Source organism: Vidua macroura, chromosome 4 (genome assembly GCF_024509145.1).
Source record: "Vidua macroura isolate BioBank_ID:100142 chromosome 4, ASM2450914v1, whole genome shotgun sequence".
Classification (NCBI taxonomy): domain Eukaryota; kingdom Metazoa; phylum Chordata; class Aves; order Passeriformes; family Viduidae; genus Vidua; species Vidua macroura.
In genome coordinates, this window is record NC_071574.1 from 15961721 (window position 1) to 15977007 (window position 15287).

Below are 15287 nucleotides of genomic sequence, written 5' to 3' on the forward strand. Positions count from 1 at the left end.
GAAGAGGTGCCAAACAGGAGCTGTGACCAGACCCTGGAGTGGGGCTGGGGTGATGATTAAACATGAATCGGCACTGGTTCTGCTCCCCAGGATTTTGGTGCTGCATGGTTTGGGCAAGACAAATTCCAAGGGTTCTGGAAGCCAGGTTCCTAAGAACCCTTTGGCAAGAAGGGAGGCCAGTACATCCACCTGTTACAAAAGGTGGATGTGAGGAATTTGTCCATGCTCTCCTACTGGTGAGACACTTCTTGGGCACTGTGGGTTGTTACAGCACAGACTGGAAGACTGGTGGCAGAACTTGTCCTTCCTAAGTATGAGTTACCATGAATAGGGTAAATATGACTGAGGGTAATGGCCAAAATGCTTGACAGTCTCAGGTGTGGCAGCGGTGAATTTCCACGTGCCTCCAGCCGGGGATTGGGAGCCTTGGCTGAGCACAGAGCGCTGAACATGCTGCAGACGGTGCCTCAAGACCTCTGGTGTCAGGCACTCTCCAGCGGTCCCATAGAGGCACCTCATCAGCTCTGCCCTGACACTTCACAGCCCCTTGTTAACCCTTCTCTTTTTATGGCCCTGTAGGTAAAGGAGTTGATCCTACTGAAATATGCCTGAGGCTGCCAGCAAGGAGCTGTAGAGCTGCCTGAACCCAAGTCCAGATGCACATGTTCTCCGTGACGATAAGTGTGCTCTGACAGGGCTGAAGCTGCTCCAACTCCACGGGACAGCAACACAGAGCAGCCCCAGCACAGCCAGAAGGCTCTGAGCTGATGCCAGGCTGATGGGGAACAGCGTTTGTGCCAGGATTAGCACCGGGCCCCTCACAATCACATTTATACTCATTCTACATGGATGAGGACTGGCTGACAATTCCCGGCATTCCAGTTTGGAAGAAAGTTTTGTCTATTTTCAATGCTGTGGGTCTGCCTGCCCTGCTGACATGCCTTCGATCCATCCCATTCCCTTCCATTTCAGTTACAGATGAGGAAAGCTAAAGTAGCAACACTGCTCTTTTTTCTGTTATGCTTTTGGCTTAGTCTTATCAAGCTGGGTTTCGTTTCTGCATTCATTTCACTGCTTTCATAAAACTGACTTGGCAAGTTTGGATGACTGATAAGGAATGAACGTTTCTCACCCACAGCTGCTCTGATATGATTTTTTGAAGTCCCTTTGGACTGAACAAATGCAGAAGATATTACTGACAATTTTAAAATGAGATAATAAATCTCAATAAGGTTTTGCATACATATGTACTCACGAAGTCAGAGTTTTATCAGAACATAATCTGAATGCTCTGAAAATTTCTAGAGGCCTCACAAGTATGAAAATACTTTTCTCAAAGTCACAGGAGGATTAAAAGTGAGAGACAGACATTACCAAGAAAAAAAAAAAAAGAACCAAAAGGAAGAGCATCAAGTTATTTCAGCGTAAGCACCTTAAATAACTGGCATCTGTTCTCAAGTCTTGTGTAACAAATTGTAGCTCTCTGCAATAAGTCCAATGGGTTACAGTATCCTGCGAGATTAGACATCTGTAAGGAACGTTGACAAGACCTTTGGTGTAGCAATGCAGTACTGCCCCCTCAAAAAAAACAAAGGTAAATTCCTGGGATATAATTACAGGACAATTTTGGCAGCTAGAGATGCAAATACAGACATTTCAGGTTATGCAGAAATAAGCTGGAAGCCCACAGAACATCACCAAAATAGACTAAAGGAGACTGACTGATGTTTGTCCAAATGGGCCTGAAAGGAAAAGGCTGGGAAAGAGAGAGGACAGGAGTAGCTGTGGTTCCTTAAAACCTCTCTTCTCTGTCCTGATTTTTTATCTTTATCGTCTGATGATGAAGACAAAATTAACCAATCTTTTCATTAATCCTGAATCCTTCTCCTTCATCCGGAAAACTGACACTTTAGCTTCATCCTTTACTTATTCAAAATCTTGTTAGGGAACAGTACTTGCATATGCAAATTTGTTGTTTTCACTGGTCTGTGCCTTTATTCTGTGTCAAGCAAAGCTTTTCTTATGTTACCTTTTAATGGTGTTACAAATAGTAAGGTCTCCTCATTGAGCATGCTTGGTTAGCTCAATACTTCCAACTGTTCTTCATCTCTTACTACTTTTTGATTCAAGAAGAAAATTTACTGAAAAATAACAAGGAAAACCAAGTATTTTAAAATTGATCACTTAATTGCTGATGTCTATCTAACAAAGCCATCTTTGGGTTATTTTGGCAACATGGTAAATTTAGGAGGTAGCTGACCTTAAATGGGGCATTTCTGGATAAAAAACCAGTCAAACTTAAATCAAGACTTGAAAAATTAGGACACAAACTACAGGGAGGAGCCAAGTCACGAAGTCTCTTTCTCATACAGCCATAATTCACTTAGGGAGTGTTTGAACATTTCTATGACTCCAAGAGTTTGGACAGAAGGAATGGGGAAAGAAAGGCATTTTACCATTTAGCCCATACATGGTGGTCTCCTCCTAGTCAAAGATGTAAGCCTGAAAAATGAAGAGGTGTGAAGTACATACAGTCCAAGGCGTAAAAAAGAGACAGGCATTTAAATCACTTCTATCACTTTTTGCATGTACTGATGTTTAAAACAGTATTGTTTAATGACACTGTATTTTTTCTCAGGTACCCAAGTCCCTCATTACTGCTGAAGCCATTTGAAGGGATTATTCCATTTTTACATCATTTCTGCAGCACACTGAGAAAATCCTGTGGATATTCTCAGCTCAGTCAGAGAGAAGGAGAAAGGTTTTCTAACCAGCAGTTGGGAAAGAATGTAAATAATTCTCTAATCTGTTATTCACATTGTTTATAGATATGTTCTGCCAGTGTCTGTCATTCACTGCAGACCAATGCCGTGAGATGTTTTTACTCTAAGACCAATGAAATTAATCCACACAATGTTCTCTATATATAGAGGAGTACATTTGAAATAAAGGAGAGTTCATTCTCTTTGCCTTCTAATCTAGAGTTCTCTGTTCCCGTCCTGCTCAACGGCATCAAAATCCCACAATGGCTACATGAGCATTCTGGCCATTGCTTGTGGTTTGAGGTGGAGTGAGTTTCCTGGACTGTGGTGAGAGAAAATCACGTGCTGAAGGTGTAAGCCAGCAATGAATCAGTAAATAGCTGCTCCTCTGAAGATCAGCTCATTAAGAAGCAGACATCTGAATGAAATAGGGTTCCTGGGGAGTCTGTGGCACCACACATGCCAAAAAGAGAGGCATGAAACCTTGTTATGTGCCATGACCAAGCAAAAGGAATTTCTACCTAGGCTGGATCTGTGGTTAATATTCTGCTCTTGTGCTTTGCCCACTGAAGCCCTGGCATGCTTTTGTTAATAGTGTGGTTCTTGTTCAGCACATTTCCATGTGAGCAACTGCGAATGGCTCCATCACCCCAGGCACAGAATGGAGCCCAGCTGAAATGCCAGAGGCTGCAGCTTTCTTTGTGACATGAAGAAAACCAAAGAAAAATATCACAACATTTTTTTCTTTTTTTTCTGTGACAAAAGCCTTAACAATAGCTTCCTTCTTCAATAGAATGGTGTTGTATGGATATATTACAGCTGGTCAAAAGACTCCAAGATTATTTAGCTTTTAATTAGCTTTTTTGTACTTTTTTGTATTTGACTTTTTTAGTCATAAATAGCTAAATGACACAGTATTTGTGTAACTTAGCAATATCCAGCAAAATTCACAGCTTAATTAAATAATTCACATGCCAATCTCTAGTCGTGATGCAAAAAGACCAAAAGAGAAATTAAATAATCATAGCTCCCTTGGGCAATTTCCTGGGGAAAAAGAAAAAAAAAAGAGCAGGCTCTGTTGAGACATATGGCAAACAATGTTTTCTGCAAAACAGCAAACTAAAACACATCACTACTCCCACGTGGTAGGAAGCACGATGCATTTTCAAAGCACACTCTCACCATGAGCAGCAGACGTGTAACTGAGCAGCTGCACCAGTCAAACAGGGAATTTGACTACCATGAACTGAAACAAAAGGGACGAAGGCAGGAGAGGGGATGAAATATCACAAATTCAAATTTCCCAAGCATTTTTTCTTATTGTTTGGAAATTTGTGAAATGTGTAAAATAAAGAAGTGATTGAGAATGCCCGCTGCACTGAGATCTGTCTCTGCCAACACGTGCATAAGTGTATGTGAATCAGCACTGTAATTAACTTCAGTTAAATTAGGTAACATGCCAGTGGGAGTGAGGAACAAAGACAGAGATTTAGTTGATATAAATCTGTCAGGATTTGGGGTTTTTTTCTTACATCATGGCTTCATTATCTAACCACCCTGTTGGGATTCATGCATACTGTATGCAAAAAAAAATGTACAGCACAAAAATCCAGAAAGTCACTATATATTGCTTTACATTGTGTTTAGCAGACATTATCCCACAAGTAAACAACTTCTAATAACAATAGTTTTCTCTTGACCAGGTTCTCTGCTACAGTGATGTTATCTATCCTGGTGTCACACAAGCAGCATTATGCAGGGCAATCTACTGGTGGTAGCACAGTGATAAGTGTGTGTCACCAGTGCGTGCCATTTGTTCATATTTTTCTATTGCATATTTGAAAAAGTGAAACCCAAACAAAACTGTCAAGGTATGATATTCCTTGAGAAGAAGAACATGGTTTATGTGTCTCAGCTTTGCCAAAAAACTCTGGAAACCAGTGCTTCAGTCTGTGAATAAAGATGTAGGCACAAACACTGCTCAAGCAGGGTGAAGACCACCCTTGGGCAGAAGTGTTTTGGAGCTGCAGTGGTGCAAGGATGGGGGGGCTTTGTTTTGCAGAACATTTGGGTGTGTATAACAGGCCTGTCTAAACAGAATTGGTGTGTCTGATGGCTGATACAGTGTTCCAAGGAGGTCCTCTATACAGAACTTGTTTTCCTTCCCACTTACCCTACTTTGTGTATTGTGCTAGATTATACTGGTTTCATAAGTGGCAGTCACAGTTTCTGTCCATCTGGATATGTTTTGAGGCACTGTAAAGTTTTAACAACTGTGAAGGGGGAAAATACTGAAGTATGCAGCCAGTCTGAAGTGGTTATCTTAGGCTTTAACCTACTGTCACCAGCAAGGCACAAAACACGCTTCACAGGCCACATAAAACTTACTTCATTTGTACCTTAGTAACACAGCAAAAAGCATTCTCTTATAAGAGATTATCTCCTTGTGTCTGTAATCTCTTAATGAATTAAAACTGTTATAATATTAAAGTCATACTAATATGTCTCTATATATTGAATCTTGATTCAGGACACATATAACTGAGTAAGATACTTGGTTAACTCTTGCCCTTGTCTTATAGTTTGGTTTTAAACAAGGAGATTTTATACTTTTCAATATTTTTTAGTAAAAAAAAAAAATATTCTCATGCTATTCATTATGGGATGCCAATCAGTTTTCGAAACACTTGTGCATGCTTGTCATATTTTTTCCATGTTTATTTTCCATGTTATCCCAGACTAAATTACCCTGTCAACCTCTACCTCCTAGCTCTGTGATGACAGATGATGATAAATATCTGGCTAGGCACGAGCATGGTTCTGCACATGAACTGCTCAGGTGCACACCCTGAGTCTGTGCAGGCCTTTTAAGGTCAGTGAGATTTGACTGGTCATCTTTAAGTGTTAACATAGGCAGGTACCTGTGTCAGGCTCAAAGGGATACGGGGTTTTGGGACCACGTGTCTCTAAGCTATCACCTGGGCGTAGGGCACGGCTGATTTCCCTCGGAGCCCGGGCTGGCGTTTGTTCCCAGCCGGGGCTGCCTTCGTGTCAAGCCAGGCCATGGCACCGGGCGCAGCCCAGCGCAGGCACTCACCAGCTCTCTCTGTTCCTTCCCTGCAGCTCTCGGGGGACTGGCACCGCTCCCTCTGCTCAGCTCCTGCTCAGGAGTGGGGCGGGCAGGCTGCCCCTGGATGGTGGTGACCGCAGCTCCCTGGCTGCCTGTGAACACATTAATGGGGAACAAGAGCACGGCTCCCAGTGCCAGACCTATGCTGGGCTTGTCTCTGCAAGAGATTTATTGGCATGGCAAGTCCAGCTGGAGCTGGGAGCTGAGCCTTTCTGCTCTGTGAGGGGTACAAAAGGATGTGGCATGTGACCAGTCCTGGTCCCCAGTGTGCCACTGCACTGCCCCACTGCTCCAGCCTTCAGCTCTGAATCACGCTGCTGCCCAGGTGTGCTTTCTGATCTATTGATGAATACACAGCAGAGAAGAAGCCATATCACACAAAACTGTCTTGTTCTGATCTATGGGGCAGTTAGCTACCATCAGCCCTCAGAGCAAAATAATACCTGGGCTGGGAACAGGGTTCTTCACACAGCACCTGAAGCAGTGCCTGCAATTCCAAGTGTGATTTAAGTCTCTGTTGTTCATGCACAGCCTTCTGGTACTTCATTCCTTGGCTACTCCAGATAGACTGATAAATTCTTTTCTTTGCCATTTGTAAGAGAGGATTGAACCATGTTGGACAGGAGAAAACCTCTTCTGCTGGGGGAGGGGGGGAAGAAGTTACTGCAAGAACATCATAAAGCAGAGATGCTGTTGAAACAGCAAAGGATTTTCCTGAAGGTTCTTAGTACCCATCTGCAATAAATTTTTATGAGGGTTTGGATGAAACAGAGGCCTGAGCTAACCAGCAGGTTAGTGGTTTGGAAAGCTGCACAGCACAGTTACTGGCAAATCCTTGCTTTATCCATCCTGACAGGTCCTGCCATACTATTTATTTTTCTAATGCAATAATATAAATCACTGTCAGGTCATCAGCATTCCCAGTTTTCTAAAGTATTTTTGTGTCTGCCAAAGGTTCCTGCTGGACCTCTAGGCTGATAGGATGCTATATAAGTTCCTTTAATGGAGCATGTAGTGCTGAGCTGTGCTCTGCTCCAACATTCCTGCTCAGTGGAAGAGGTATAAGGAATGAGGTGATCCCAAGAGTTATGGCTTAAGGACCATATTAAAGACCACCTCTAGTGATAAAATGTCTTAAAACATGAAAGCAAGGCAAAGCAGTATTTTACTTAAACAGAAGCTTTTTTTCCTTTCATTGTCCACTTAAGAGAATTCTATATGAGCATCCCAAAGTCAAGCAAGACACTGCCAGCACGCTGGAATCTATGCCAAACTCCTGAGGCCCGTGCTCCAGCTGAAAAAAGCTCAAGTGCAACGTGTGTTGGCCACTTGTCCCCTTGTGCCTTGTTTTCAGCTTTTCTTCCAGGTAACTCTTTCCCTTCTCCTTTTCCTAAACTGTGGTGGAGCACTTCCTAAAGATGTTAAAAAAGGAAATAGAATTCAGCTCATTGATTATTTGGTGAGAATCTTATTTCTCTGGGGGTTATGTTCTGCCTTTACCAGCCAATACCATGACAGAAGTCCTGACAGTAAGAGGTGGAGTCTCAGATCCCAGGGCTGCCCATGCCATCCCACAGCAATGTCTCTGCTTTTGGGCTGCCCTGCTTTGCTCAATGTCAGGAGATCAAAGCTCCAGCCATGCTGATGGATTTGAAGCACAACAGGCCCTTTTCAGATAATCTCAAGGGCTTCTGAGAGTGCGAGGAAACCAAATGACAGCTAATGGATCAAGGAGGGGCTGACCTGGGGATAAGGTGAAAGGGTACAATAATCTCCATCCTGACCTTGGTGCTGTGCAGCAGCTTCCCTGATGTGCTTCATCACCAGGTGAACCACTCTGAGCAAACCCCACAGATTTTTTTGCCTACACCACTTCAATCAAAGCTTGGGGTTCTGTTAAACACCTGAATCCTCCCCTGAAACCCTTGCTTTTCATTAATTAATGACTACTTTCATCCACACTACACTCACTGATAAACTTGCCATATTTCTGTGCACTGTCCTTTCTTTGGTGCTCTGATTTGTTGCTTCCAAAAGCAAAAAGTATTCAATTTTCCAGATCTAAATAATTTCTTACTTAAATGACAGGCTTTCTTGTTTGAAAAAATTTAATGCATGACTTCTCTTTGTTTGGCTTTGTTGTGAGGGAAGGAATGGTCTGGCTGCAGAGCTGGTTTTTTTTCAGAGAGCATTGGATGGGTATATCAGTAAGACTTCTGCTTTTCCTTCTTTGAAGGAAAGATAAAACTAGCTAATGAGTTGCAGAGTTTCTCTAGGCAATGGCCTCTTTATGCTTGTTGTTTAAACCAGCATATGCAGTATTATCCACAAACCTTATTAAGGAAAAATGTTTTAATGTCCTTTTCTCAGAGACATTACACATAACTTTCCAGTGTAGGAGGAAAAACAACTGAGCTAAATTTAGAATTTTTCTAAAATAAGAAAGAGACTATCAGAGTCTCTTCCCAAGAGAACCCATGAGGATTTATTCCCTGATTTATTCCCAATATATAATGTCCCAACTGAATGCAGCCATACTTTTGGTATACCATTGGGCTGGAGAAGATCTTGAACTTACAAGACTTAACATCAATACACCAGTGGTACTTCAGTGTGGAGAGAAGAAACAGCCATCCGATTTAAAATAAACCAAACAGTGAACAGAGGTAGGAAAGCTCATCATGACGAAGACAATAAATGAATGAAACGCTACTCACCATTTCAGGATTGTGTACAAAGTTCTAAACACTAATGAAAGTAGCTGCACTGAAATACAGTATGTCACCTGAATATTCTACCTGAAATTGAAAAATATGAAGCTATGAGCTGATAACAGGATCAGTTGAAAGAAACACTGGGGTAGGAAACCAGCTCTTGTTATGCAGACAAGGAAGGACTTGCATCTGAGCTCTGGAAAGCAGAGGGAACAGAGCAGTAGGCTGTGCAGTCAAGTAGATAGCCAAGAAAAATGGAAAGGAACTGAAAAACAGAAAGAATAAAAATAATCCTTCTAAGAAAGTTACTCATCTCCTAGTCAGGATGGAAAGGCTACTAAGGAATGGGTTTGGAAACAGTGGCAGCAGAAATCAAACAGTCTGGTGTAATTGTTAAAAAGGTACACAGATATTCTACTGTGACTTGGCTGTGAATTGAACAGATAAGAAAAGTGCAATCAAGTTTTTGAAAGATTTACAAAGTAGCTCTCCGTTTAAAGTGTTCATATGGTGAAGGAAAGGTGGAGGGTATTTGGAAGTGGATGCAAGTCGTTTATAATTCAAGCATTAAAGATAGTATGCTTTTGTTTTGTTGGCATTCAGAAGAAATATCTGAATAACCTGTCATCTCCACCAGTTGTTCCAGCAAACTTATTCCTCTTTCCCAAGGAAGCTGTGTGTGATTGGTCTCTGAAGCAACTGCTGAATTACAATGCCACAAGTAACATGGAATTGCTGTCTGTTCTTGTTCTCTGGCACAGTCAGCATTTTCACTTAATTTAGATTGTAGTTGACATGGCTCATGCTTTCAGGTCTAGTAATCCTCAGTCTGGCCCTTTGAATTGGCCAAGGGACTCCCTGTATAAATACACTTACAGGATTTTCTGTCAAGGGATCTTCTAGTTCAGTCTCAAAAGGTCAGCACATCTTCAGTTTGGTTGATTTCTCTGAACTGAGAAAGAACACAAGAGTGAAGAAAAATCCTACTTCTCCCAGCCCACAGGCTGGCTAATATCTGAGGTGCTAATGCACCTCATTAGGCTTCCAGACTGACACAGCAGCTTGGCAGGAGAGAAAGGACTTTGTGTCCTTGATGTGTCTGTTTTATGGTACCATCAGACCCAGCAGAGCTCACCACTCTGAACGTGCTGTCAGTGTTCATTCCCACAGGCACATCTAAGCACCTTGATTTTAAATTCTAAAGCAACATATATCCCTACCAGGAAAGAGGGGGAAAAAAAAACCCCAAAAGTGAAAGAAATAAATTCAGAGTCTTAATAAAACAATCAGAAGTAGAAAGAATAATGAAACATTGGAAATTATTTATGGTTGCAATGGATCACTCTCTATGTCTTTACAGAAAGGAAATATCCAAATTACCTCAGCTTTCATAGTCATATTCCCAGCAACTGCAGATGAGGAACTTTTAAATGTATGTTTAAGAGTGGAAATGGTTATAAAAGATCAGAGGCTTTCAAAACTCACTGTGTACCAGGTCTAGTAAGTGCAATGCCAAGAGAAATATATGAAATCTGATCTGACAGTCTAATAATTTTCCTTTGTTTGAGGAGATCCACGTGCAATGAAAATGTACAGCAACGTGCCAGGACTAAGAGTTAGTGGAAAGGACTCAGAGGTGAAGACCACTAGGCAGTTTCTCACTGGCAAAATATTAAAAAAAAAAAAAAAAAAAAGAAGAAGAATTAACTGCATTAAGAAATCCCAGAGGGTATGGTTTAAATTAAAGGACAGTCTTTTCTTCCAGTCCGCTGGAAGGTTGATGTAGCACTGTTCCTGCAGATGTTTGGAAACTATTTCACAAACTCTGCTTTTGAAGAGGGCTTCTAAAGACTGTTGCTTTTCCACTGCTCTGTGCCACCTTCAATTTTTCTTTAATCTCAACTAGAAAAAAAAATTTTGAAACAAAAGCTTCTTGTTAAATAGGAGTGATGTTTTTAAAGAAACACAGTAGAACATAAGATACTATAGTCCAAATCCCATAGATCCTGTATCTATAATAGGCTGGCACCTCTCCTTTTACCTATATACAATAAAAATTAAGTAAAAGCAAATCTGTCAAAACTCAGCAGGTTTAATGCAGTCCCTTGGTTCATACTGGCTGCATCTAACCATGCACAGAGCAATAAATTGCTATGCTGAAATCTTGGGAGTTCAGACCTGGTTGTGTGGTTTATCTTTCAAAGTCTGATTCAATATTATGCTATGGCTATTGATTTTTAGCAGTGTACCTGGCACCTGTTCTTCAGCCCTTCTCAGATATATTCCAAGCTGGACCATGTTCCCTTGAACATTAAGCACACAAAAAGGTTATTTAAGTAAGATCTCAAGTAAGGGAGCTTGTGTTTGGGCCAAATTCTGGGCCAATGCTCTCAAGTTCTATTAATTAGTTGTGTAACTTTTTGTTCAATTCTGACTTTCAATTGATGAGGAGCTTTGAGTGTTCTTCAAGTCAAAGAGAAGAGTTCCATCTTCTCTCAAACAAAAACAAACCTGCTGAGTGGTGCCAGTTCAGCTCTGAAAATGACAACCCCACTCTACTTATGATCTGTCTACTACATTTTCCTGCAGCAGAGGAGAAATTCTCAGTGTTGCTGTTTGCCTGCCTGCTCCCTGTTTCTGACTTCCTGCATTTTTGTGTATCTTTTCTGATTGTCTCTCAAAGACTCTCTCATGGTCAGGACAAGGTGTTACCTCACAGCAATAACCAAGGAAACAGTTTCTCCTTTCCTTTCCACATTTCACTGTTGCAAGTGCAAGATGTGATGAGAGATGGCTCTTGTCTTAATGAGAGAGAGTGAAGGTCCTCTTGACTTCACCAGGGTCAAAACTTCACCCTTGGGGACCTATTGGAGAAATGGGAAGGAATTTCTATTTTCACAGAGAATTTGCAACCCTTAATTGTGTGGAAACCTCAAACATTTTCTTCATGGGGCAAAGTTCGTCTCTTATTTCAGATGAACGTAGTGGCTGAGCATCATCTGCTGCTGGAAATTCTTTGGAAGTGACTTAGAACTAAAACAGGCATAAAAGAGAAGCAGGGTGGGAAAGGGTTGTTTGCTATTAAACACCAACACAAACCAAGCTGGGGTCTTTGTCTGTGCCCTTCCCGCTTTTTGTTCACACACTCCCCTTCACCCTCCAGACAGCCTTAGAATGCTAATTTTTCTAATCACTTGGAGAATGAAAACCATTTTAGAAACCAACCAAAATATTATTTTAAACCTCGTTTAATGAGACTGGATCTACACTACAAATAAAGTCCTGATCCTTCCCTTCTTAACGTTCAAAAATGTTATTTCCCACACCCTATACAACTTGTCACTTTCAAATTCAAAGCAAATACTTGTAACCATTTTCAAAAAAGGATGTTTATACAAACTGGCAGGAGGGATTTATGTAGAAAAGGTTTTAAATAGAAGTCTATTTGTCTCTCTTCACAGATATTTAGGATTTCTCTTCACATAGCAGCAGATAATATGGATGCCCAGAAAGAATTAGTGCAATGATACTGTACTGATAAAGATCTGATTATGTTATTCTTTGTTGGGGTTTCCATCACTTTCTGAACTTTAAGGTCTTCAATTATTTTGTTTTTCTCAAGGGTAAAATATGCATGTAACCCTCAGTTAGCATTAAGAACAATGTGCAAACCTTCACATATCAAAGATGCGACTACGTGCTTTTGCCTAGCCTAATGGTTTGAGAGAAAATCTTAATAAATCAACATGAGATTTCTTTTCATTTTCCTTTTTTTCTTTTTCTCTTTCTTACATTTTGTTGTCTTGATTAGATAAAAAATAATAGGACGCTGTCAATCTGTTTTCTTTTCAAGTCTTCTCTGTCTCTTTCTAAATTAGTTACAGCCTGCTTTTTGTAGCTTTATAGCCAGCCTGACCTAATTTAATTACCATGACTTGTGTGTGGCTTAAAGATAAATAATTTTATTCAGCCTGCCTACTTTTGTAAAAGATTTCCCTTTCACACATCTCTCTCTATTTTGGCATTCAGGATTCTTGTCCTCTGTTCTTTGGTAGGTTAACACAAGGTTAGTTTATAGCATTGTCCTTATTCTGACAAAAAGGCCTTTGATGCCTTTAGTCCCTGCTTTGCTCTGAGTCTGGGGGCCTTTGTGGGACACGAATGAACATTCACTGGGGCTCAGGAGCATGGGATGAAAAATACAGCCCTGTGTCCATCACCAGGGAGAAAACCTCAGAGCTTGTTCCTATGCTGCTACCACCCAAGATTTTTTCTTATTAAGGAAAATAATTCAGAAATAAAAGCTTAAGACTTCTCTACAGATTATGATGAACTGACATAAGTGGCTAGAAGATCTCCAGTAACATAACTCTAGCATGAAAAAGCCTTCAAGCTGTCTGAGAACACAAATGCTTTACACAGAGATGTCCCTGATGCACAGATCCCTGAGGTTCATGCCAAGATCACTGACAAATCCTTCTACCAACCTGTTGGCCACCATTAAATACAGAAAGCACGCAACCAGCTTATAAACTCCAAAATCCTACTTAAAAGAAGGGATTGTCCATCCTCTCTGTCCAAATGGAGGAAGATTGACCAGAAAACGCTGAGTGATACTAAATATCACTTTAGGTTACATTCCTGTAATCACTGCTTTTTTTTTTTTTTTAATCTCACATATAACACTGAGATGGATGTACAAGGACTACCTCCATATAAATATGTCATGTTTTGGCTATGAATAAAGAAATTCTATAAAGAAATTTTGCAGTACTTTAAAAATAATTCTTTTGAGGCTTATTGCTGTTCTACAAATGTGGATACAGAATTTGAAGTGTCACTTCTTGGGTCATCTGTGTGTCATCTTAATGCTGCTTAGAAGAGCCTCAAGCCCCTTTTTAAACCGGCCTCTACTTGGGTTTAAAAAGAGAATATTTATAAGAGGTCCTTAGCAAAGGAAACTGACAGCACTAATTTTGACTTATCAAAGGTTTTAATAAAAAGAACAAACCTTGAAACTTAAAAGGAAACCTAACAAATGTGTTTTATGAATACATGTGCAAAATTTTTGTTAAAATCAAATAAAATGCTAATATGTGCCAGACACCTTGAAGTTGCTCTCCTGTGTCTAATTCTCCTGAGCTGGATTTAAATTAATCTCCCAGTACTTTGCCTCTTCCCACCCCTGTTAATAAAATAACAAAAGCAATTTATACCAACCACACATAAATAAACAACCATTCTATTTATAAATAAATAAAATAACTAAACAAACAAACAATGGTGGGGTTTTTTTTGTGTTTTGGTTTTGTTGTTGTTGTTTGGGGTTTTTTTTGTTTTGTTTTGTTTGTTTTTTTTATTTGATGACCGTTAAATAAAAACACTTTCAAGACTTTGCTTTACACTATTGGAAACCTTTACCTATAATCACAATAATGTTCTATTAAATAAAATTACATGCATGCAATTTTATTTCAATATATGAAATGTTTTCAAGTGAAATATTCAAATGCCTTGTTTCAGTATTGTTGGTCTATTTATCTGATGGCAATATTCCACAGAACTTACATAAAACTAACCTGAATAGTTGTAAAGCTCCCAGGAAGCTGATTTGCTTCAGAACAGATGATGACATTTCTGTAGGTGCAGAAAAAATCCAAATCCAGATCTTTCATATAAGCTTTTCAAGAAATAATGCAATCCTCAACAGTTAACACATTTTGAGAAAATTCAAAACTGGAGGGCCTGAGGATATATTTCTCATACTAACAGGTTCACCTGCAAAGGAGTAATTCTGAGACATACAGCTGGAGACATCTGAGTGGTTCAACCAGGCTTTCCCATTGCCCTTTTAATATTTAATGATACTTGGAACTTTTCCTTTACTGAACTGGTGTATAACGCATGAATACAAACAGACCAGTGCTTGACAGTTGAGGCAGCTGCTATCCTTGCCTTAGCCCTACCTGCTTCCTGTGTCCTATTGCCTGGATGGAAGGAAAAGATGAGCCAGAAGAGACAGGGAAGCACTTCCTGAATGGCTCAGGCTCAGTTTACTATGGTAACTTACACCCACAGTCTGATTATTAAAAAAAAAAAAAAATAGCACACTGTATAATAAAGAAGGCAACCAGCAGTGGATAAGAATGGCAGAAACAGACACACATAAAATAGGATAGGAAATTTGTGTGGGATATGGAATCTGTGCTGAAGGACCCAAATGAGAGTACCTGGGCTCCTTGAGAAGTTCTTCTGAAAAAGACAGAATGATCCTGGCAACAGTGACTGGTCACTTCTGCTCTTCTTTCTAGGAAGATATAAATCTGCTTCCTTTATGTGTCCAGAGTATTTTGATTTTAAATGCTTCACGAAAGGATACTAGTATGGACAGTACAATGGTCCTTGACCTCATTTGGTGTCTACAGGTAGTTTCACATTGCCTAAAAGTAATAAAAGAGCAACAACCACAGATGAATTTTAGAAAATAACATTCCTTATTTACATATTTATCTTTGTTGCACCCCGTACAAAAATTATGTCATAATGAGATATGCTATGAGGGAAAAAAAAGCACAGATCAATTCACTGGTCTGAATGTGTATCAAACACCAGCTGCACTTGGCAGAAGCACACATCTGATCATTTCTTCAGCCAGATTCCAGGAAACAAAGGACAGAACAT

At 40.2% G+C, this 15287-nt stretch overlaps 3 long non-coding RNA genes across 3 annotated transcripts; 1 reads left to right on the forward strand and 2 right to left on the reverse strand.

The window, feature by feature from the left end:
- Nucleotides 1–263: 263 nt before the first annotated feature.
- LOC128806309 (uncharacterized) lies at nucleotides 264–2977 on the forward strand. Its single transcript, XR_008436775.1, has 2 exons — nucleotides 264–1594; nucleotides 2639–2977. It is a non-coding gene; the product is annotated as an uncharacterized LOC128806309 (long non-coding RNA).
- A 4107-nt stretch (nucleotides 2978–7084) lies between these two features.
- Nucleotides 7085–9564, reverse strand: LOC128806446 (uncharacterized). The gene is made up of 3 exons (XR_008436821.1): nucleotides 9483–9564; nucleotides 8610–8690; nucleotides 7085–7304 (listed from the first exon to the last, which is right to left on the reverse strand). It is a non-coding gene; the product is annotated as an uncharacterized LOC128806446 (long non-coding RNA).
- A 1760-nt stretch (nucleotides 9565–11324) lies between these two features.
- LOC128806448 (uncharacterized) lies at nucleotides 11325–15038 on the reverse strand. The gene is made up of 3 exons (XR_008436823.1): nucleotides 14837–15038; nucleotides 14186–14243; nucleotides 11325–11470 (listed from the first exon to the last, which is right to left on the reverse strand). It is a non-coding gene; the product is annotated as an uncharacterized LOC128806448 (long non-coding RNA).
- Nucleotides 15039–15287: the final 249 nt, after the last annotated feature.